The 20,200-nt window shown below is 52.3% G+C and overlaps 14 non-coding genes across 14 annotated transcripts; all 14 read left to right on the top strand.

Annotated features, from left to right (window-relative positions):
* The first annotated feature begins 584 nt into the window (after nt 1-584).
* LOC126154523 (5S ribosomal RNA) lies at nt 585-703 on the top strand. The gene has a single exon (XR_007532100.1). It is a non-coding gene; the product is annotated as a 5S ribosomal RNA (ribosomal RNA).
* A 1,291-nt stretch (nt 704-1,994) lies between these two features.
* On the top strand, nt 1,995-2,113 carry LOC126154522 (5S ribosomal RNA). The gene has a single exon (XR_007532099.1). It is a non-coding gene; the product is annotated as a 5S ribosomal RNA (ribosomal RNA).
* Nucleotides 2,114-3,405: 1,292 nt separating this feature from the next.
* On the top strand, nt 3,406-3,524 carry LOC126154520 (5S ribosomal RNA). The gene has a single exon (XR_007532097.1). It is a non-coding gene; the product is annotated as a 5S ribosomal RNA (ribosomal RNA).
* Nucleotides 3,525-4,816: 1,292 nt separating this feature from the next.
* Nucleotides 4,817-4,935, top strand: LOC126154519 (5S ribosomal RNA). Its single transcript, XR_007532096.1, has one exon. It is a non-coding gene; the product is annotated as a 5S ribosomal RNA (ribosomal RNA).
* Nucleotides 4,936-6,227: 1,292 nt separating this feature from the next.
* Nucleotides 6,228-6,346, top strand: LOC126154518 (5S ribosomal RNA). Its single transcript, XR_007532095.1, has one exon. It is a non-coding gene; the product is annotated as a 5S ribosomal RNA (ribosomal RNA).
* Nucleotides 6,347-7,638: 1,292 nt separating this feature from the next.
* LOC126154517 (5S ribosomal RNA) lies at nt 7,639-7,757 on the top strand. The gene has a single exon (XR_007532094.1). It is a non-coding gene; the product is annotated as a 5S ribosomal RNA (ribosomal RNA).
* A 1,292-nt stretch (nt 7,758-9,049) lies between these two features.
* LOC126154516 (5S ribosomal RNA) lies at nt 9,050-9,168 on the top strand. Its single transcript, XR_007532093.1, has one exon. It is a non-coding gene; the product is annotated as a 5S ribosomal RNA (ribosomal RNA).
* A 1,292-nt stretch (nt 9,169-10,460) lies between these two features.
* On the top strand, nt 10,461-10,579 carry LOC126154515 (5S ribosomal RNA). The gene has a single exon (XR_007532092.1). It is a non-coding gene; the product is annotated as a 5S ribosomal RNA (ribosomal RNA).
* Nucleotides 10,580-11,871: 1,292 nt separating this feature from the next.
* On the top strand, nt 11,872-11,990 carry LOC126154514 (5S ribosomal RNA). Its single transcript, XR_007532091.1, has one exon. It is a non-coding gene; the product is annotated as a 5S ribosomal RNA (ribosomal RNA).
* Nucleotides 11,991-13,282: 1,292 nt separating this feature from the next.
* On the top strand, nt 13,283-13,401 carry LOC126154513 (5S ribosomal RNA). Its single transcript, XR_007532090.1, has one exon. It is a non-coding gene; the product is annotated as a 5S ribosomal RNA (ribosomal RNA).
* Nucleotides 13,402-14,693: 1,292 nt separating this feature from the next.
* LOC126154512 (5S ribosomal RNA) lies at nt 14,694-14,812 on the top strand. The gene has a single exon (XR_007532089.1). It is a non-coding gene; the product is annotated as a 5S ribosomal RNA (ribosomal RNA).
* Nucleotides 14,813-16,104: 1,292 nt separating this feature from the next.
* LOC126154510 (5S ribosomal RNA) lies at nt 16,105-16,223 on the top strand. The gene has a single exon (XR_007532088.1). It is a non-coding gene; the product is annotated as a 5S ribosomal RNA (ribosomal RNA).
* A 1,292-nt stretch (nt 16,224-17,515) lies between these two features.
* LOC126154508 (5S ribosomal RNA) lies at nt 17,516-17,634 on the top strand. Its single transcript, XR_007532086.1, has one exon. It is a non-coding gene; the product is annotated as a 5S ribosomal RNA (ribosomal RNA).
* Nucleotides 17,635-18,926: 1,292 nt separating this feature from the next.
* LOC126154507 (5S ribosomal RNA) lies at nt 18,927-19,045 on the top strand. The gene has a single exon (XR_007532085.1). It is a non-coding gene; the product is annotated as a 5S ribosomal RNA (ribosomal RNA).
* Nucleotides 19,046-20,200: the final 1,155 nt, after the last annotated feature.

The following is a 20,200-nucleotide window of genomic DNA, read 5'->3' as shown; positions in this document are numbered from 1 at the left end:
GCTCTAGTAGCTCCGAACGGCCGCCCACGGCGTCTCGGACACGCCGGTCAGGCCCGCGCCCGTCTCGCAGATGTTTCTCGTGCTTGTGCTGTCATATGGGCCGCGTCCCGAGCGGCAGCGAGCGGCAGTCGAGCAAAGTCGGGACAAGTCGGGACGGGAGGGAGGACAGGCGCGAATGCAAATGCACCGCGCAAATTACGCATAAATCTGGAAGCGCGGCGTGTGTCAGGCAGGTGAGAAAGCTTCCGTCGGTCCAGCAGGACACTGCAACACCCCGCGCAGTGCCCCCGCCGCCCGGCCGCGCGCAAGCCCTGCGCCGGATAACAGGAAACAAGGCGCGTCGCCAGTGGGTGTCGGAGGCCGCACGCACCAAACGAATGACAGGCGGTGCATCGAGCAGCTGTGTTGTGCGTCTCACCTACGTTCGGCAGTCGCCTATGAGACGCCGAGGCGAGCGCGCACTCCGCGCCACCTTCGAGGTGGAAAGACGCGCTTTGCGTCAAATTTGCCACGGAAAGCGGCGATTGCGTGTGTTGGGAGAAGAGGCGAATGCTTCTTCCGTGGTGCGGCTACAGTATAAGGACGCCAACGGCCATACCATGTTGACTACACCGGTTCTCGTCCGATCACCGAAGTTAAGCAACATCGGGCGCGGTTAGTACTTGGATGGGTGACCGCCTGGGAACACCGCGTGCTGTTGGCTCTTTCTCATTTTTTCATTTTTACGTCGCTACACCTGCCAGGCCTCTTTTCATAATAACTTTCAGGTGTCGACAAAGATGCTTCCACAAGCATTTTAAAGTACTGTATTAAACGTAAGATACGAAATTACGGTAATGAACTCGGTTTGAGTAAGAATGCGCGAAGGAAGAGTGCTAGGAACTCGTTGAAAATGACAAAACACTACCAATCGACAGATGTGTTCTTGAAATGCGCCAGAGCCTACTGTTACGCAGCAGTGCTAAATTCCGAAAAGTAACTAAATAAATAAATAAATAAATAAAAACCAACCGTTCTCGTGAAATCACCCAAGTTAAGCAACAACGTTAGTATTCGGATCGGCGACTGCCTGGGACCTCTGGCTGTCTTCATATTTTGCTTTCTTGTCGCCAGCCCTGCCAGCCGTCTCTTCACGCTACCTTTCCGATGCGACAAAGATGTTTCCACAATGACTTAAATCTGTTGTAATAAACAAAAGATACGATATTAGGGAACTCAGTTTGAAGAAGCGTGTGCCAAGGTAGATTCCAAAGTGTCTCTGGAAATAACAAAACAGTATTAAGCGGCAGAAATGTTCCGAAATACGTCCGGGCTTATTGTTTTGTAACAGTGTACATGTGCAAATTTGTAAACAAAAATTCTGTGTGTTCTGTCCTTGGTTTCGCACCTTTCCATGGCACGGCACAGCGCTGCTCTAGTAGCTCCGAACGGCCGCCCACGGCGTCTCGGACACGCCGGTCAGGCCCCGCGCCCGTCTCGCAGATGTTTCTCGTGCTTGTGCTGTCATATGGGCCGCGACCCGAGCGGCAGCGAGCGGCAGTCGAGCAAAGTCGGGACAAGTCGGGACGGGAGGAGGACAGGCGCGAATGCAAATGCACCGCGCAAATTACGCATAAATCTGGAAGCGCGGCGTGTGTCAGGCAGGTGAGAAAGCTTCCGTCGGTCCAGCAGGACACTGCAACACCCCGCGCAGTGCCCCCGCCGCCCGGCCGCGCGCAAGCCCTGCGCCGGATAACAGGAACAAGGCGCGTCGCCAGTGGGTGTCGGAGGCCGCACGCACCAAACGAATGACAGGCGGTGCATCGAGCAGCTGTGTTGTGCGTCTCACCTACGTTCGGCAGTCGCCTATGAGACGCCGAGGCGAGCGCGCACTCCGCGCCACCTTCGAGGTGGAAAGACGCGCTTTGCGTCAAATGTGCCACGGAAAGCGGCGATTGCGTGTGTTGGGAGAAGAGGCGAATGCTTCTTCCGTGGTGCGGCTACAGTATAAGGACGCCAACGGCCATACCATGTTGACTACACCGGTTCTCGTCCGATCACCGAAGTTAAGCAACATCGGGCGCGGTTAGTACTTGGATGGGTGACCGCCTGGGAACACCGCGTGCTGTTGGCTCTTTCTAATTTTTTCATTTTTACGTCGCTACACCTGCCAGGCCTCTTTTCATAATAACTTTCAGGTGTCGACAAAGATGCTTCCACAAGCATTTTAAAGTACTGTATTAAACGTAAGATACGAAATTACGGTAATGAACTCGGTTTGAGTAAGAATGCGCGAAGGAAGAGTGCTAGGAACTCGTTGAAAATGACAAAACACTACCAATCGACAGATGTGTTCTTGAAATGCGCCAGAGCCTACTGTTACGCAGCAGTGCTAAATTCCGAAAAGTAACTAAATAAATAAATAAATAAATAAAAACCAACCGTTCTCGTGAAATCACCCAAGTTAAGCAACAACGTTAGTATTCGGATCGGCGACTGCCTGGGACCTCTGGCTGTCTTCATATTTTGCTTTCTTGTCGCCAGCCCTGCCAGCCGTCTCTTCACGCTACCTTTCCGATGCGACAAAGATGTTTCCACAATGACTTAAATCTGTTGTAATAAACAAAAGATACGATATTAGGGAACTCAGTTTGAAGAAGCGTGTGCCAAGGTAGATTTCCAAAGTGTCTCTGGAAATAACAAAACAGTATTAAGCGGCAGAAATGTTCCGAAATACGTCCGGGCTTATTGTTTTGTAGCAGTGTACATGTGCAAATTTGTAAACAAAAATTCTGTGTCTTCTGTCCTTGGTTTCGCACCTTTCCATGGCACGGCACAGCGCTGCTCTAGTAGCTCCGAACGGCCGCCCACGGCGTCTCGGACACGCCGGTCAGGCCCGCGCCCGTCTCGCAGATGTTTCTCGTGCTTGTGCTGTCATATGGGCCGCGTCCCGAGCGGCAGCGAGCGGCAGTCGAGCAAAGTCGGGACAAGTCGGGACGGGAGGGAGGACAGGCGCGAATGCAAATGCACCGCGCAAATTACGCATAAATCTGGAAGCGCGGCGTGTGTCAGGCAGGTGAGAAAGCTTCCGTCGGTCCAGCAGGACACTGCAACACCCCGCGCAGTGCCCCCGCCGCCCGGCCGCGCGCAAGCCCTGCGCCGGATAACAGGAACAAGGCGCGTCGCCAGTGGGTGTCGGAGGCCGCACGCACCAAACGAATGACAGGCGGTGCATCGAGCAGCTGTGTTGTGCGTCTCACCTACGTTCGGCAGTCGCCTATGAGACGCCGAGGCGAGCGCGCACTCCGCGCCACCTTCGAGGTGGAAAGACGCGCTTTGCGTCAAATGTGCCACGGAAAGCGGCGATTGCGTGTGTTGGGAGAAGAGGCGAATGCTTCTTCCGTGGTGCGGCTACAGTATAAGGACGCCAACGGCCATACCATGTTGACTACACCGGTTCTCGTCCGATCACCGAAGTTAAGCAACATCGGGCGCGGTTAGTACTTGGATGGGTGACCGCCTGGGAACACCGCGTGCTGTTGGCTCTTTCTAATTTTTTCATTTTTACGTCGCTACACCTGCCAGGCCTCTTTTCATAATAACTTTCAGGTGTCGACAAAGATGCTTCCACAAGCATTTTAAAGTACTGTATTAAACGTAAGATACGAAATTACGGTAATGAACTCGGTTTGAGTAAGAATGCGCGAAGGAAGAGTGCTAGGAACTCGTTGAAAATGACAAAACACTACCAATCGACAGATGTGTTCTTGAAATGCGCCAGAGCCTACTGTTACGCAGCAGTGCTAAATTCCGAAAAGTAACTAAATAAATAAATAAATAAATAAAAACCAACCGTTCTCGTGAAATCACCCAAGTTAAGCAACAACGTTAGTATTCGGATCGGCGACTGCCTGGGACCTCTGGCTGTCTTCATATTTTGCTTTCTTGTCGCCAGCCCTGCCAGCCGTCTCTTCACGCTACCTTTCCGATGCGACAAAGATGTTTCCACAATGACTTAAATCTGTTGTAATAAACAAAAGATACGATATTAGGGAACTCAGTTTGAAGAAGCGTGTGCCAAGGTAGATTTCCAAAGTGTCTCTGGAAATAACAAAACAGTATTAAGCGGCAGAAATGTTCCGAAATACGTCCGGGCTTATTGTTTTGTAGCAGTGTACATGTGCAAATTTGTAAACAAAAATTCTGTGTCTTCTGTCCTTGGTTTCGCACCTTTCCATGGCACGGCACAGCGCTGCTCTAGTAGCTCCGAACGGCCGCCCACGGCGTCTCGGACACGCCGGTCAGGCCCGCGCCCGTCTCGCAGATGTTTCTCGTGCTTGTGCTGTCATATGGGCCGCGTCCCGAGCGGCAGCGAGCGGCAGTCGAGCAAAGTCGGGACAAGTCGGGACGGGAGGGAGGACAGGCGCGAATGCAAATGCACCGCGCAAATTACGCATAAATCTGGAAGCGCGGCGTGTGTCAGGCAGGTGAGAAAGCTTCCGTCGGTCCAGCAGGACACTGCAACACCCCGCGCAGTGCCCCCGCCGCCCGGCCGCGCGCAAGCCCTGCGCCGGATAACAGGAACAAGGCGCGTCGCCAGTGGGTGTCGGAGGCCGCACGCACCAAACGAATGACAGGCGGTGCATCGAGCAGCTGTGTTGTGCGTCTCACCTACGTTCGGCAGTCGCCTATGAGACGCCGAGGCGAGCGCGCACTCCGCGCCACCTTCGAGGTGGAAAGACGCGCTTTGCGTCAAATTTGCCACGGAAAGCGGCGATTGCGTGTGTTGGGAGAAGAGGCGAATGCTTCTTCCGTGGTGCGGCTACAGTATAAGGACGCCAACGGCCATACCATGTTGACTACACCGGTTCTCGTCCGATCACCGAAGTTAAGCAACATCGGGCGCGGTTAGTACTTGGATGGGTGACCGCCTGGGAACACCGCGTGCTGTTGGCTCTTTCTCATTTTTTCATTTTTACGTCGCTACACCTGCCAGGCCTCTTTTCATAATAACTTTCAGGTGTCGACAAAGATGCTTCCACAAGCATTTTAAAGTACTGTATTAAACGTAAGATACGAAATTACGGTAATGAACTCGGTTTGAGTAAGAATGCGCGAAGGAAGAGTGCTAGGAACTCGTTGAAAATGACAAAACACTACCAATCGACAGATGTGTTCTTGAAATGCGCCAGAGCCTACTGTTACGCAGCAGTGCTAAATTCCGAAAAGTAACTAAATAAATAAATAAATAAATAAAAACCAACCGTTCTCGTGAAATCACCCAAGTTAAGCAACAACGTTAGTATTCGGATCGGCGACTGCCTGGGACCTCTGGCTGTCTTCATATTTTGCTTTCTTGTCGCCAGCCCTGCCAGCCGTCTCTTCACGCTACCTTTCCGATGCGACAAAGATGTTTCCACAATGACTTAAATCTGTTGTAATAAACAAAAGATACGATATTAGGGAACTCAGTTTGAAGAAGCGTGTGCCAAGGTAGATTTCCAAAGTGTCTCTGGAAATAACAAAACAGTATTAAGCGGCAGAAATGTTCCGAAATACGTCCGGGCTTATTGTTTTGTAACAGTGTACATGTGCAAATTTGTAAACAAAAATTCTGTGTGTTCTGTCCTTGGTTTCGCACCTTTCCATGGCACGGCACAGCGCTGCTCTAGTAGCTCCGAACGGCCGCCCACGGCGTCTCGGACACGCCGGTCAGGCCCGCGCCCGTCTCGCAGATGTTTCTCGTGCTTGTGCTGTCATATGGGCCGCGACCCGAGCGGCAGCGAGCGGCAGTCGAGCAAAGTCGGGACAAGTCGGGACGGGAGGGAGGACAGGCGCGAATGCAAATGCACCGCGCAAATTACGCATAAATCTGGAAGCGCGGCGTGTGTCAGGCAGGTGAGAAAGCTTCCGTCGGTCCAGCAGGACACTGCAACACCCCGCGCAGTGCCCCCGCCGCCCGGCCGCGCGCAAGCCCTGCGCCGGATAACAGGAACAAGGCGCGTCGCCAGTGGGTGTCGGAGGCCGCACGCACCAAACGAATGACAGGCGGTGCATCGAGCAGCTGTGTTGTGCGTCTCACCTACGTTCGGCAGTCGCCTATGAGACGCCGAGGCGAGCGCGCACTCCGCGCCACCTTCGAGGTGGAAAGACGCGCTTTGCGTCAAATGTGCCACGGAAAGCGGCGATTGCGTGTGTTGGGAGAAGAGGCGAATGCTTCTTCCGTGGTGCGGCTACAGTATAAGGACGCCAACGGCCATACCATGTTGACTACACCGGTTCTCGTCCGATCACCGAAGTTAAGCAACATCGGGCGCGGTTAGTACTTGGATGGGTGACCGCCTGGGAACACCGCGTGCTGTTGGCTCTTTCTAATTTTTTCATTTTTACGTCGCTACACCTGCCAGGCCTCTTTTCATAATAACTTTCAGGTGTCGACAAAGATGCTTCCACAAGCATTTTAAAGTACTGTATTAAACGTAAGATACGAAATTACGGTAATGAACTCGGTTTGAGTAAGAATGCGCGAAGGAAGAGTGCTAGGAACTCGTTGAAAATGACAAAACACTACCAATCGACAGATGTGTTCTTGAAATGCGCCAGAGCCTACTGTTACGCAGCAGTGCTAAATTCCGAAAAGTAACTAAATAAATAAATAAATAAATAAAAACCAACCGTTCTCGTGAAATCACCCAAGTTAAGCAACAACGTTAGTATTCGGATCGGCGACTGCCTGGGACCTCTGGCTGTCTTCATATTTTGCTTTCTTGTCGCCAGCCCTGCCAGCCGTCTCTTCACGCTACCTTTCCGATGCGACAAAGATGTTTCCACAATGACTTAAATCTGTTGTAATAAACAAAAGATACGATATTAGGGAACTCAGTTTGAAGAAGCGTGTGCCAAGGTAGATTTCCAAAGTGTCTCTGGAAATAACAAAACAGTATTAAGCGGCAGAAATGTTCCGAAATACGTCCGGGCTTATTGTTTTGTAGCAGTGTACATGTGCAAATTTGTAAACAAAAATTCTGTGTCTTCTGTCCTTGGTTTCGCACCTTTCCATGGCACGGCACAGCGCTGCTCTAGTAGCTCCGAACGGCCGCCCACGGCGTCTCGGACACGCCGGTCAGGCCCGCGCCCGTCTCGCAGATGTTTCTCGTGCTTGTGCTGTCATATGGGCCGCGTCCCGAGCGGCAGCGAGCGGCAGTCGAGCAAAGTCGGGACAAGTCGGGACGGGAGGGAGGACAGGCGCGAATGCAAATGCACCGCGCAAATTACGCATAAATCTGGAAGCGCGGCGTGTGTCAGGCAGGTGAGAAAGCTTCCGTCGGTCCAGCAGGACACTGCAACACCCCGCGCAGTGCCCCCGCCGCCCGGCCGCGCGCAAGCCCTGCGCCGGATAACAGGAACAAGGCGCGTCGCCAGTGGGTGTCGGAGGCCGCACGCACCAAACGAATGACAGGCGGTGCATCGAGCAGCTGTGTTGTGCGTCTCACCTACGTTCGGCAGTCGCCTATGAGACGCCGAGGCGAGCGCGCACTCCGCGCCACCTTCGAGGTGGAAAGACGCGCTTTGCGTCAAATGTGCCACGGAAAGCGGCGATTGCGTGTGTTGGGAGAAGAGGCGAATGCTTCTTCCGTGGTGCGGCTACAGTATAAGGACGCCAACGGCCATACCATGTTGACTACACCGGTTCTCGTCCGATCACCGAAGTTAAGCAACATCGGGCGCGGTTAGTACTTGGATGGGTGACCGCCTGGGAACACCGCGTGCTGTTGGCTCTTTCTAATTTTTTCATTTTTACGTCGCTACACCTGCCAGGCCTCTTTTCATAATAACTTTCAGGTGTCGACAAAGATGCTTCCACAAGCATTTTAAAGTACTGTATTAAACGTAAGATACGAAATTACGGTAATGAACTCGGTTTGAGTAAGAATGCGCGAAGGAAGAGTGCTAGGAACTCGTTGAAAATGACAAAACACTACCAATCGACAGATGTGTTCTTGAAATGCGCCAGAGCCTACTGTTACGCAGCAGTGCTAAATTCCGAAAAGTAACTAAATAAATAAATAAATAAATAAAAACCAACCGTTCTCGTGAAATCACCCAAGTTAAGCAACAACGTTAGTATTCGGATCGGCGACTGCCTGGGACCTCTGGCTGTCTTCATATTTTGCTTTCTTGTCGCCAGCCCTGCCAGCCGTCTCTTCACGCTACCTTTCCGATGCGACAAAGATGTTTCCACAATGACTTAAATCTGTTGTAATAAACAAAAGATACGATATTAGGGAACTCAGTTTGAAGAAGCGTGTGCCAAGGTAGATTTCCAAAGTGTCTCTGGAAATAACAAAACAGTATTAAGCGGCAGAAATGTTCCGAAATACGTCCGGGCTTATTGTTTTGTAGCAGTGTACATGTGCAAATTTGTAAACAAAAATTCTGTGTCTTCTGTCCTTGGTTTCGCACCTTTCCATGGCACGGCACAGCGCTGCTCTAGTAGCTCCGAACGGCCGCCCACGGCGTCTCGGACACGCCGGTCAGGCCCGCGCCCGTCTCGCAGATGTTTCTCGTGCTTGTGCTGTCATATGGGCCGCGTCCCGAGCGGCAGCGAGCGGCAGTCGAGCAAAGTCGGGACAAGTCGGGACGGGAGGGAGGACAGGCGCGAATGCAAATGCACCGCGCAAATTACGCATAAATCTGGAAGCGCGGCGTGTGTCAGGCAGGTGAGAAAGCTTCCGTCGGTCCAGCAGGACACTGCAACACCCCGCGCAGTGCCCCCGCCGCCCGGCCGCGCGCAAGCCCTGCGCCGGATAACAGGAACAAGGCGCGTCGCCAGTGGGTGTCGGAGGCCGCACGCACCAAACGAATGACAGGCGGTGCATCGAGCAGCTGTGTTGTGCGTCTCACCTACGTTCGGCAGTCGCCTATGAGACGCCGAGGCGAGCGCGCACTCCGCGCCACCTTCGAGGTGGAAAGACGCGCTTTGCGTCAAATTTGCCACGGAAAGCGGCGATTGCGTGTGTTGGGAGAAGAGGCGAATGCTTCTTCCGTGGTGCGGCTACAGTATAAGGACGCCAACGGCCATACCATGTTGACTACACCGGTTCTCGTCCGATCACCGAAGTTAAGCAACATCGGGCGCGGTTAGTACTTGGATGGGTGACCGCCTGGGAACACCGCGTGCTGTTGGCTCTTTCTCATTTTTTCATTTTTACGTCGCTACACCTGCCAGGCCTCTTTTCATAATAACTTTCAGGTGTCGACAAAGATGCTTCCACAAGCATTTTAAAGTACTGTATTAAACGTAAGATACGAAATTACGGTAATGAACTCGGTTTGAGTAAGAATGCGCGAAGGAAGAGTGCTAGGAACTCGTTGAAAATGACAAAACACTACCAATCGACAGATGTGTTCTTGAAATGCGCCAGAGCCTACTGTTACGCAGCAGTGCTAAATTCCGAAAAGTAACTAAATAAATAAATAAATAAATAAAAACCAACCGTTCTCGTGAAATCACCCAAGTTAAGCAACAACGTTAGTATTCGGATCGGCGACTGCCTGGGACCTCTGGCTGTCTTCATATTTTGCTTTCTTGTCGCCAGCCCTGCCAGCCGTCTCTTCACGCTACCTTTCCGATGCGACAAAGATGTTTCCACAATGACTTAAATCTGTTGTAATAAACAAAAGATACGATATTAGGGAACTCAGTTTGAAGAAGCGTGTGCCAAGGTAGATTTCCAAAGTGTCTCTGGAAATAACAAAACAGTATTAAGCGGCAGAAATGTTCCGAAATACGTCCGGGCTTATTGTTTTGTAACAGTGTACATGTGCAAATTTGTAAACAAAAATTCTGTGTGTTCTGTCCTTGGTTTCGCACCTTTCCATGGCACGGCACAGCGCTGCTCTAGTAGCTCCGAACGGCCGCCCACGGCGTCTCGGACACGCCGGTCAGGCCCGCGCCCGTCTCGCAGATGTTTCTCGTGCTTGTGCTGTCATATGGGCCGCGACCCGAGCGGCAGCGAGCGGCAGTCGAGCAAAGTCGGGACAAGTCGGGACGGGAGGGAGGACAGGCGCGAATGCAAATGCACCGCGCAAATTACGCATAAATCTGGAAGCGCGGCGTGTGTCAGGCAGGTGAGAAAGCTTCCGTCGGTCCAGCAGGACACTGCAACACCCCGCGCAGTGCCCCCGCCGCCCGGCCGCGCGCAAGCCCTGCGCCGGATAACAGGAACAAGGCGCGTCGCCAGTGGGTGTCGGAGGCCGCACGCACCAAACGAATGACAGGCGGTGCATCGAGCAGCTGTGTTGTGCGTCTCACCTACGTTCGGCAGTCGCCTATGAGACGCCGAGGCGAGCGCGCACTCCGCGCCACCTTCGAGGTGGAAAGACGCGCTTTGCGTCAAATGTGCCACGGAAAGCGGCGATTGCGTGTGTTGGGAGAAGAGGCGAATGCTTCTTCCGTGGTGCGGCTACAGTATAAGGACGCCAACGGCCATACCATGTTGACTACACCGGTTCTCGTCCGATCACCGAAGTTAAGCAACATCGGGCGCGGTTAGTACTTGGATGGGTGACCGCCTGGGAACACCGCGTGCTGTTGGCTCTTTCTAATTTTTTCATTTTTACGTCGCTACACCTGCCAGGCCTCTTTTCATAATAACTTTCAGGTGTCGACAAAGATGCTTCCACAAGCATTTTAAAGTACTGTATTAAACGTAAGATACGAAATTACGGTAATGAACTCGGTTTGAGTAAGAATGCGCGAAGGAAGAGTGCTAGGAACTCGTTGAAAATGACAAAACACTACCAATCGACAGATGTGTTCTTGAAATGCGCCAGAGCCTACTGTTACGCAGCAGTGCTAAATTCCGAAAAGTAACTAAATAAATAAATAAATAAATAAAAACCAACCGTTCTCGTGAAATCACCCAAGTTAAGCAACAACGTTAGTATTCGGATCGGCGACTGCCTGGGACCTCTGGCTGTCTTCATATTTTGCTTTCTTGTCGCCAGCCCTGCCAGCCGTCTCTTCACGCTACCTTTCCGATGCGACAAAGATGTTTCCACAATGACTTAAATCTGTTGTAATAAACAAAAGATACGATATTAGGGAACTCAGTTTGAAGAAGCGTGTGCCAAGGTAGATTTCCAAAGTGTCTCTGGAAATAACAAAACAGTATTAAGCGGCAGAAATGTTCCGAAATACGTCCGGGCTTATTGTTTTGTAGCAGTGTACATGTGCAAATTTGTAAACAAAAATTCTGTGTCTTCTGTCCTTGGTTTCGCACCTTTCCATGGCACGGCACAGCGCTGCTCTAGTAGCTCCGAACGGCCGCCCACGGCGTCTCGGACACGCCGGTCAGGCCCGCGCCCGTCTCGCAGATGTTTCTCGTGCTTGTGCTGTCATATGGGCCGCGTCCCGAGCGGCAGCGAGCGGCAGTCGAGCAAAGTCGGGACAAGTCGGGACGGGAGGGAGGACAGGCGCGAATGCAAATGCACCGCGCAAATTACGCATAAATCTGGAAGCGCGGCGTGTGTCAGGCAGGTGAGAAAGCTTCCGTCGGTCCAGCAGGACACTGCAACACCCCGCGCAGTGCCCCCGCCGCCCGGCCGCGCGCAAGCCCTGCGCCGGATAACAGGAACAAGGCGCGTCGCCAGTGGGTGTCGGAGGCCGCACGCACCAAACGAATGACAGGCGGTGCATCGAGCAGCTGTGTTGTGCGTCTCACCTACGTTCGGCAGTCGCCTATGAGACGCCGAGGCGAGCGCGCACTCCGCGCCACCTTCGAGGTGGAAAGACGCGCTTTGCGTCAAATTTGCCACGGAAAGCGGCGATTGCGTGTGTTGGGAGAAGAGGCGAATGCTTCTTCCGTGGTGCGGCTACAGTATAAGGACGCCAACGGCCATACCATGTTGACTACACCGGTTCTCGTCCGATCACCGAAGTTAAGCAACATCGGGCGCGGTTAGTACTTGGATGGGTGACCGCCTGGGAACACCGCGTGCTGTTGGCTCTTTCTAATTTTTTCATTTTTACGTCGCTACACCTGCCAGGCCTCTTTTCATAATAACTTTCAGGTGTCGACAAAGATGCTTCCACAAGCATTTTAAAGTACTGTATTAAACGTAAGATACGAAATTACGGTAATGAACTCGGTTTGAGTAAGAATGCGCGAAGGAAGAGTGCTAGGAACTCGTTGAAAATGACAAAACACTACCAATCGACAGATGTGTTCTTGAAATGCGCCAGAGCCTACTGTTACGCAGCAGTGCTAAATTCCGAAAAGTAACTAAATAAATAAATAAATAAATAAAAACCAACCGTTCTCGTGAAATCACCCAAGTTAAGCAACAACGTTAGTATTCGGATCGGCGACTGCCTGGGACCTCTGGCTGTCTTCATATTTTGCTTTCTTGTCGCCAGCCCTGCCAGCCGTCTCTTCACGCTACCTTTCCGATGCGACAAAGATGTTTCCACAATGACTTAAATCTGTTGTAATAAACAAAAGATACGATATTAGGGAACTCAGTTTGAAGAAGCGTGTGCCAAGGTAGATTTCCAAAGTGTCTCTGGAAATAACAAAACAGTATTAAGCGGCAGAAATGTTCCGAAATACGTCCGGGCTTATTGTTTTGTAACAGTGTACATGTGCAAATTTGTAAACAAAAATTCTGTGTGTTCTGTCCTTGGTTTCGCACCTTTCCATGGCACGGCACAGCGCTGCTCTAGTAGCTCCGAACGGCCGCCCACGGCGTCTCGGACACGCCGGTCAGGCCCGCGCCCGTCTCGCAGATGTTTCTCGTGCTTGTGCTGTCATATGGGCCGCGACCCGAGCGGCAGCGAGCGGCAGTCGAGCAAAGTCGGGACAAGTCGGGACGGGAGGGAGGACAGGCGCGAATGCAAATGCACCGCGCAAATTACGCATAAATCTGGAAGCGCGGCGTGTGTCAGGCAGGTGAGAAAGCTTCCGTCGGTCCAGCAGGACACTGCAACACCCCGCGCAGTGCCCCCGCCGCCCGGCCGCGCGCAAGCCCTGCGCCGGATAACAGGAACAAGGCGCGTCGCCAGTGGGTGTCGGAGGCCGCACGCACCAAACGAATGACAGGCGGTGCATCGAGCAGCTGTGTTGTGCGTCTCACCTACGTTCGGCAGTCGCCTATGAGACGCCGAGGCGAGCGCGCACTCCGCGCCACCTTCGAGGTGGAAAGACGCGCTTTGCGTCAAATGTGCCACGGAAAGCGGCGATTGCGTGTGTTGGGAGAAGAGGCGAATGCTTCTTCCGTGGTGCGGCTACAGTATAAGGACGCCAACGGCCATACCATGTTGACTACACCGGTTCTCGTCCGATCACCGAAGTTAAGCAACATCGGGCGCGGTTAGTACTTGGATGGGTGACCGCCTGGGAACACCGCGTGCTGTTGGCTCTTTCTAATTTTTTCATTTTTACGTCGCTACACCTGCCAGGCCTCTTTTCATAATAACTTTCAGGTGTCGACAAAGATGCTTCCACAAGCATTTTAAAGTACTGTATTAAACGTAAGATACGAAATTACGGTAATGAACTCGGTTTGAGTAAGAATGCGCGAAGGAAGAGTGCTTGGAACTCGTTGAAAATGACAAAACACTACCAATCGACAGATGTGTTCTTGAAATGCGCCAGAGCCTACTGTTACGCAGCAGTGCTAAATTCCGAAAAGTAACTAAATAAATAAATAAATAAATAAAAACCAACCGTTCTCGTGAAATCACCCAAGTTAAGCAACAACGTTAGTATTCGGATCGGCGACTGCCTGGGACCTCTGGCTGTCTTCATATTTTGCTTTCTTGTCGCCAGCCCTGCCAGCCGTCTCTTCACGCTACCTTTCCGATGCGACAAAGATGTTTCCACAATGACTTAAATCTGTTGTAATAAACAAAAGATACGATATTAGGGAACTCAGTTTGAAGAAGCGTGTGCCAAGGTAGATTTCCAAAGTGTCTCTGGAAATAACAAAACAGTATTAAGCGGCAGAAATGTTCCGAAATACGTCCGGGCTTATTGTTTTGTAGCAGTGTACATGTGCAAATTTGTAAACAAAAATTCTGTGTCTTCTGTCCTTGGTTTCGCACCTTTCCATGGCACGGCACAGCGCTGCTCTAGTAGCTCCGAACGGCCGCCCACGGCGTCTCGGACACGCCGGTCAGGCCCGCGCCCGTCTCGCAGATGTTTCTCGTGCTTGTGCTGTCATATGGGCCGCGTCCCGAGCGGCAGCGAGCGGCAGTCGAGCAAAGTCGGGACAAGTCGGGACGGGAGGGAGGACAGGCGCGAATGCAAATGCACCGCGCAAATTACGCATAAATCTGGAAGCGCGGCGTGTGTCAGGCAGGTGAGAAAGCTTCCGTCGGTCCAGCAGGACACTGCAACACCCCGCGCAGTGCCCCCGCCGCCCGGCCGCGCGCAAGCCCTGCGCCGGATAACAGGAACAAGGCGCGTCGCCAGTGGGTGTCGGAGGCCGCACGCACCAAACGAATGACAGGCGGTGCATCGAGCAGCTGTGTTGTGCGTCTCACCTACGTTCGGCAGTCGCCTATGAGACGCCGAGGCGAGCGCGCACTCCGCGCCACCTTCGAGGTGGAAAGACGCGCTTTGCGTCAAATGTGCCACGGAAAGCGGCGATTGCGTGTGTTGGGAGAAGAGGCGAATGCTTCTTCCGTGGTGCGGCTACAGTATAAGGACGCCAACGGCCATACCATGTTGACTACACCGGTTCTCGTCCGATCACCGAAGTTAAGCAACATCGGGCGCGGTTAGTACTTGGATGGGTGACCGCCTGGGAACACCGCGTGCTGTTGGCTCTTTCTAATTTTTTCATTTTTACGTCGCTACACCTGCCAGGCCTCTTTTCATAATAACTTTCAGGTGTCGACAAAGATGCTTCCACAAGCATTTTAAAGTACTGTATTAAACGTAAGATACGAAATTACGGTAATGAACTCGGTTTGAGTAAGAATGCGCGAAGGAAGAGTGCTAGGAACTCGTTGAAAATGACAAAACACTACCAATCGACAGATGTGTTCTTGAAATGCGCCAGAGCCTACTGTTACGCAGCAGTGCTAAATTCCGAAAAGTAACTAAATAAATAAATAAATAAATAAAAACCAACCGTTCTCGTGAAATCACCCAAGTTAAGCAACAACGTTAGTATTCGGATCGGCGACTGCCTGGGACCTCTGGCTGTCTTCATATTTTGCTTTCTTGTCGCCAGCCCTGCCAGCCGTCTCTTCACGCTACCTTTCCGATGCGACAAAGATGTTTCCACAATGACTTAAATCTGTTGTAATAAACAAAAGATACGATATTAGGGAACTCAGTTTGAAGAAGCGTGTGCCAAGGTAGATTTCCAAAGTGTCTCTGGAAATAACAAAACAGTATTAAGCGGCAGAAATGTTCCGAAATACGTCCGGGCTTATTGTTTTGTAACAGTGTACATGTGCAAATTTGTAAACAAAAATTCTGTGTCTTCTGTCCTTGGTTTCGCACCTTTCCATGGCACGGCACAGCGCTGCTCTAGTAGCTCCGAACGGCCGCCCACGGCGTCTCGGACACGCCGGTCAGGCCCGCGCCCGTCTCGCAGATGTTTCTCGTGCTTGTGCTGTCATATGGGCCGCGTCCCGAGCGGCAGCGAGCGGCAGTCGAGCAAAGTCGGGACAAGTCGGGACGGGAGGGAGGACAGGCGCGAATGCAAATGCACCGCGCAAATTACGCATAAATCTGGAAGCGCGGCGTGTGTCAGGCAGGTGAGAAAGCTTCCGTCGGTCCAGCAGGACACTGCAACACCCCGCGCAGTGCCCCCGCCGCCCGGCCGCGCGCAAGCCCTGCGCCGGATAACAGGAACAAGGCGCGTCGCCAGTGGGTGTCGGAGGCCGCACGCACCAAACGAATGACAGGCGGTGCATCGAGCAGCTGTGTTGTGCGTCTCACCTACGTTCGGCAGTCGCCTATGAGACGCCGAGGCGAGCGCGCACTCCGCGCCACCTTCGAGGTGGAAAGACGCGCTTTGCGTCAAATGTGCCACGGAAAGCGGCGATTGCGTGTGTTGGGAGAAGAGGCGAATGCTTCTTCCGTGGTGCGGCTACAGTATAAGGACGCCAACGGCCATACCATGTTGACTACACCGGTTCTCGTCCGATCACCGAAGTTAAGCAACATCGGGCGCGGTTAGTACTTGGATGGGTGACCGCCTGGGAACACCGCGTGCTGTTGGCTCTTTCTAATTTTTTCATTTTTACGTCGCTACACCTGCCAGGCCTCTTTTCATAATAACTTTCAGGTGTCGACAAAGATGCTTCCACAAGCATTTTAAAGTACTGTATTAAACGTAAGATACGAAATTACGGTAATGAACTCGGTTTGAGTAAGAATGCGCGAAGGAAGAGTGCTAGGAACTCGTTGAAAATGACAAAACACTACCAATCGACAGATGTGTTCTTGAAATGCGCCAGAGCCTACTGTTACGCAGCAGTGCTAAATTCCGAAAAGTAACTAAATAAATAAATAAATAAATAAAAACCAACCGTTCTCGTGAAATCACCCAAGTTAAGCAACAACGTTAGTATTCGGATCGGCGACTGCCTGGGACCTCTGGCTGTCTTCATATTTTGCTTTCTTGTCGCCAGCCCTGCCAGCCGTCTCTTCACGCTACCTTTCCGATGCGACAAAGATGTTTCCACAATGACTTAAATCTGTTGTAATAAACAAAAGATACGATATTAGGGAACTCAGTTTGAAGAAGCGTGTGCCAAGGTAGATTTCCAAAGTGTCTCTGGAAATAACAAAACAGTATTAAGCGGCAGAAATGTTCCGAAATACGTCCGGGCTTATTGTTTTGTAGCAGTGTACATGTGCAAATTTGTAAACAAAAATTCTGTGTCTTCTGTCCTTGGTTTCGCACCTTTCCATGGCACGGCACAGCGCTGCTCTAGTAGCTCCGAACGGCCGCCCACGGCGTCTCGGACACGCCGGTCAGGCCCGCGCCCGTCTCGCAGATGTTTCTCGTGCTTGTGCTGTCATATGGGCCGCGTCCCGAGCGGCAGCGAGCGGCAGTCGAGCAAAGTCGGGACAAGTCGGGACGGGAGGGAGGACAGGCGCGAATGCAAATGCACCGCGCAAATTACGCATAAATCTGGAAGCGCGGCGTGTGTCAGGCAGGTGAGAAAGCTTCCGTCGGTCCAGCAGGACACTGCAACACCCCGCGCAGTGCCCCCGCCGCCCGGCCGCGCGCAAGCCCTGCGCCGGATAACAGGAACAAGGCGCGTCGCCAGTGGGTGTCGGAGGCCGCACGCACCAAACGAATGACAGGCGGTGCATCGAGCAGCTGTGTTGTGCGTCTCACCTACGTTCGGCAGTCGCCTATGAGACGCCGAGGCGAGCGCGCACTCCGCGCCACCTTCGAGGTGGAAAGACGCGCTTTGCGTCAAATGTGCCACGGAAAGCGGCGATTGCGTGTGTTGGGAGAAGAGGCGAATGCTTCTTCCGTGGTGCGGCTACAGTATAAGGACGCCAACGGCCATACCATGTTGACTACACCGGTTCTCGTCCGATCACCGAAGTTAAGCAACATCGGGCGCGGTTAGTACTTGGATGGGTGACCGCCTGGGAACACCGCGTGCTGTTGGCTCTTTCTAATTTTTTCATTTTTACGTCGCTACACCTGCCAGGCCTCTTTTCATAATAACTTTCAGGTGTCGACAAAGATGCTTCCACAAGCATTTTAAAGTACTGTATTAAACGTAAGATACGAAATTACGGTAATGAACTCGGTTTGAGTAAGAATGCGCGAAGGAAGAGTGCTAGGAACTCGTTGAAAATGACAAAACACTACCAATCGACAGATGTGTTCTTGAAATGCGCCAGAGCCTACTGTTACGCAGCAGTGCTAAATTCCGAAAAGTAACTAAATAAATAAATAAATAAATAAAAACCAACCGTTCTCGTGAAATCACCCAAGTTAAGCAACAACGTTAGTATTCGGATCGGCGACTGCCTGGGACCTCTGGCTGTCTTCATATTTTGCTTTCTTGTCGCCAGCCCTGCCAGCCGTCTCTTCACGCTACCTTTCCGATGCGACAAAGATGTTTCCACAATGACTTAAATCTGTTGTAATAAACAAAAGATACGATATTAGGGAACTCAGTTTGAAGAAGCGTGTGCCAAGGTAGATTTCCAAAGTGTCTCTGGAAATAACAAAACAGTATTAAGCGGCAGAAATGTTCCGAAATACGTCCGGGCTTATTGTTTTGTAGCAGTGTACATGTGCAAATTTGTAAACAAAAATTCTGTGTCTTCTGTCCTTGGTTTCGCACCTTTCCATGGCACGGCACAGCGCTGCTCTAGTAGCTCCGAACGGCCGCCCACGGCGTCTCGGACACGCCGGTCAGGCCCGCGCCCGTCTCGCAGATGTTTCTCGTGCTTGTGCTGTCATATGGGCCGCGTCCCGAGCGGCAGCGAGCGGCAGTCGAGCAAAGTCGGGACAAGTCGGGACGGGAGGGAGGACAGGCGCGAATGCAAATGCACCGCGCAAATTACGCATAAATCTGGAAGCGCGGCGTGTGTCAGGCAGGTGAGAAAGCTTCCGTCGGTCCAGCAGGACACTGCAACACCCCGCGCAGTGCCCCCGCCGCCCGGCCGCGCGCAAGCCCTGCGCCGGATAACAGGAACAAGGCGCGTCGCCAGTGGGTGTCGGAGGCCGCACGCACCAAACGAATGACAGGCGGTGCATCGAGCAGCTGTGTTGTGCGTCTCACCTACGTTCGGCAGTCGCCTATGAGACGCCGAGGCGAGCGCGCACTCCGCGCCACCTTCGAGGTGGAAAGACGCGCTTTGCGTCAAATGTGCCACGGAAAGCGGCGATTGCGTGTGTTGGGAGAAGAGGCGAATGCTTCTTCCGTGGTGCGGCTACAGTATAAGGACGCCAACGGCCATACCATGTTGACTACACCGGTTCTCGTCCGATCACCGAAGTTAAGCAACATCGGGCGCGGTTAGTACTTGGATGGGTGACCGCCTGGGAACACCGCGTGCTGTTGGCTCTTTCTAATTTTTTCATTTTTACGTCGCTACACCTGCCAGGCCTCTTTTCATAATAACTTTCAGGTGTCGACAAAGATGCTTCCACAAGCATTTTAAAGTACTGTATTAAACGTAAGATACGAAATTACGGTAATGAACTCGGTTTGAGTAAGAATGCGCGAAGGAAGAGTGCTAGGAACTCGTTGAAAATGACAAAACACTACCAATCGACAGATGTGTTCTTGAAATGCGCCAGAGCCTACTGTTACGCAGCAGTGCTAAATTCCGAAAAGTAACTAAATAAATAAATAAATAAATAAAAACCAACCGTTCTCGTGAAATCACCCAAGTTAAGCAACAACGTTAGTATTCGGATCGGCGACTGCCTGGGACCTCTGGCTGTCTTCATATTTTGCTTTCTTGTCGCCAGCCCTGCCAGCCGTCTCTTCACGCTACCTTTCCGATGCGACAAAGATGTTTCCACAATGACTTAAATCTGTTGTAATAAACAAAAGATACGATATTAGGGAACTCAGTTTGAAGAAGCGTGTGCCAAGGTAGATTTCCAAAGTGTCTCTGGAAATAACAAAACAGTATTAAGCGGCAGAAATGTTCCGAAATACGTCCGGGCTTATTGTTTTGTAACAGTGTACATGTGCAAATTTGTAAACAAAAATTCTGTGTGTTCTGTCCTTGGTTTCGCACCTTTCCATGGCACGGCACAGCGCTGCTCTAGTAGCTCCGAACGGCCGCCCACGGCGTCTCGGACACGCCGGTCAGGCCCGCGCCCGTCTCGCAGATGTTTCTCGTGCTTGTGCTGTCATATGGGCCGCGACCCGAGCGGCAGCGAGCGGCAGTCGAGCAAAGTCGGGACAAGTCGGGACGGGAGGGAGGACAGGCGCGAATGCAAATGCACCGCGCAAATTACGCATAAATCTGGAAGCGCGGCGTGTGTCAGGCAGGTGAGAAAGCTTCCGTCGGTCCAGCAGGACACTGCAACACCCCGCGCAGTGCCCCCGCCGCCCGGCCGCGCGCAAGCCCTGCGCCGGATAACAGGAACAAGGCGCGTCGCCAGTGGGTGTCGGAGGCCGCACGCACCAAACGAATGACAGGCGGTGCATCGAGCAGCTGTGTTGTGCGTCTCACCTACGTTCGGCAGTCGCCTATGAGACGCC

Source organism: Schistocerca cancellata, unplaced genomic scaffold, assembly GCF_023864275.1.
Source record: "Schistocerca cancellata isolate TAMUIC-IGC-003103 unplaced genomic scaffold, iqSchCanc2.1 HiC_scaffold_1093, whole genome shotgun sequence".
In the NCBI taxonomy this organism is placed as follows: domain Eukaryota; kingdom Metazoa; phylum Arthropoda; class Insecta; order Orthoptera; family Acrididae; genus Schistocerca; species Schistocerca cancellata.
Note: the sequence above shows the minus strand (reverse complement) of the source record. Positions and strands in the feature narration are given on the sequence as shown.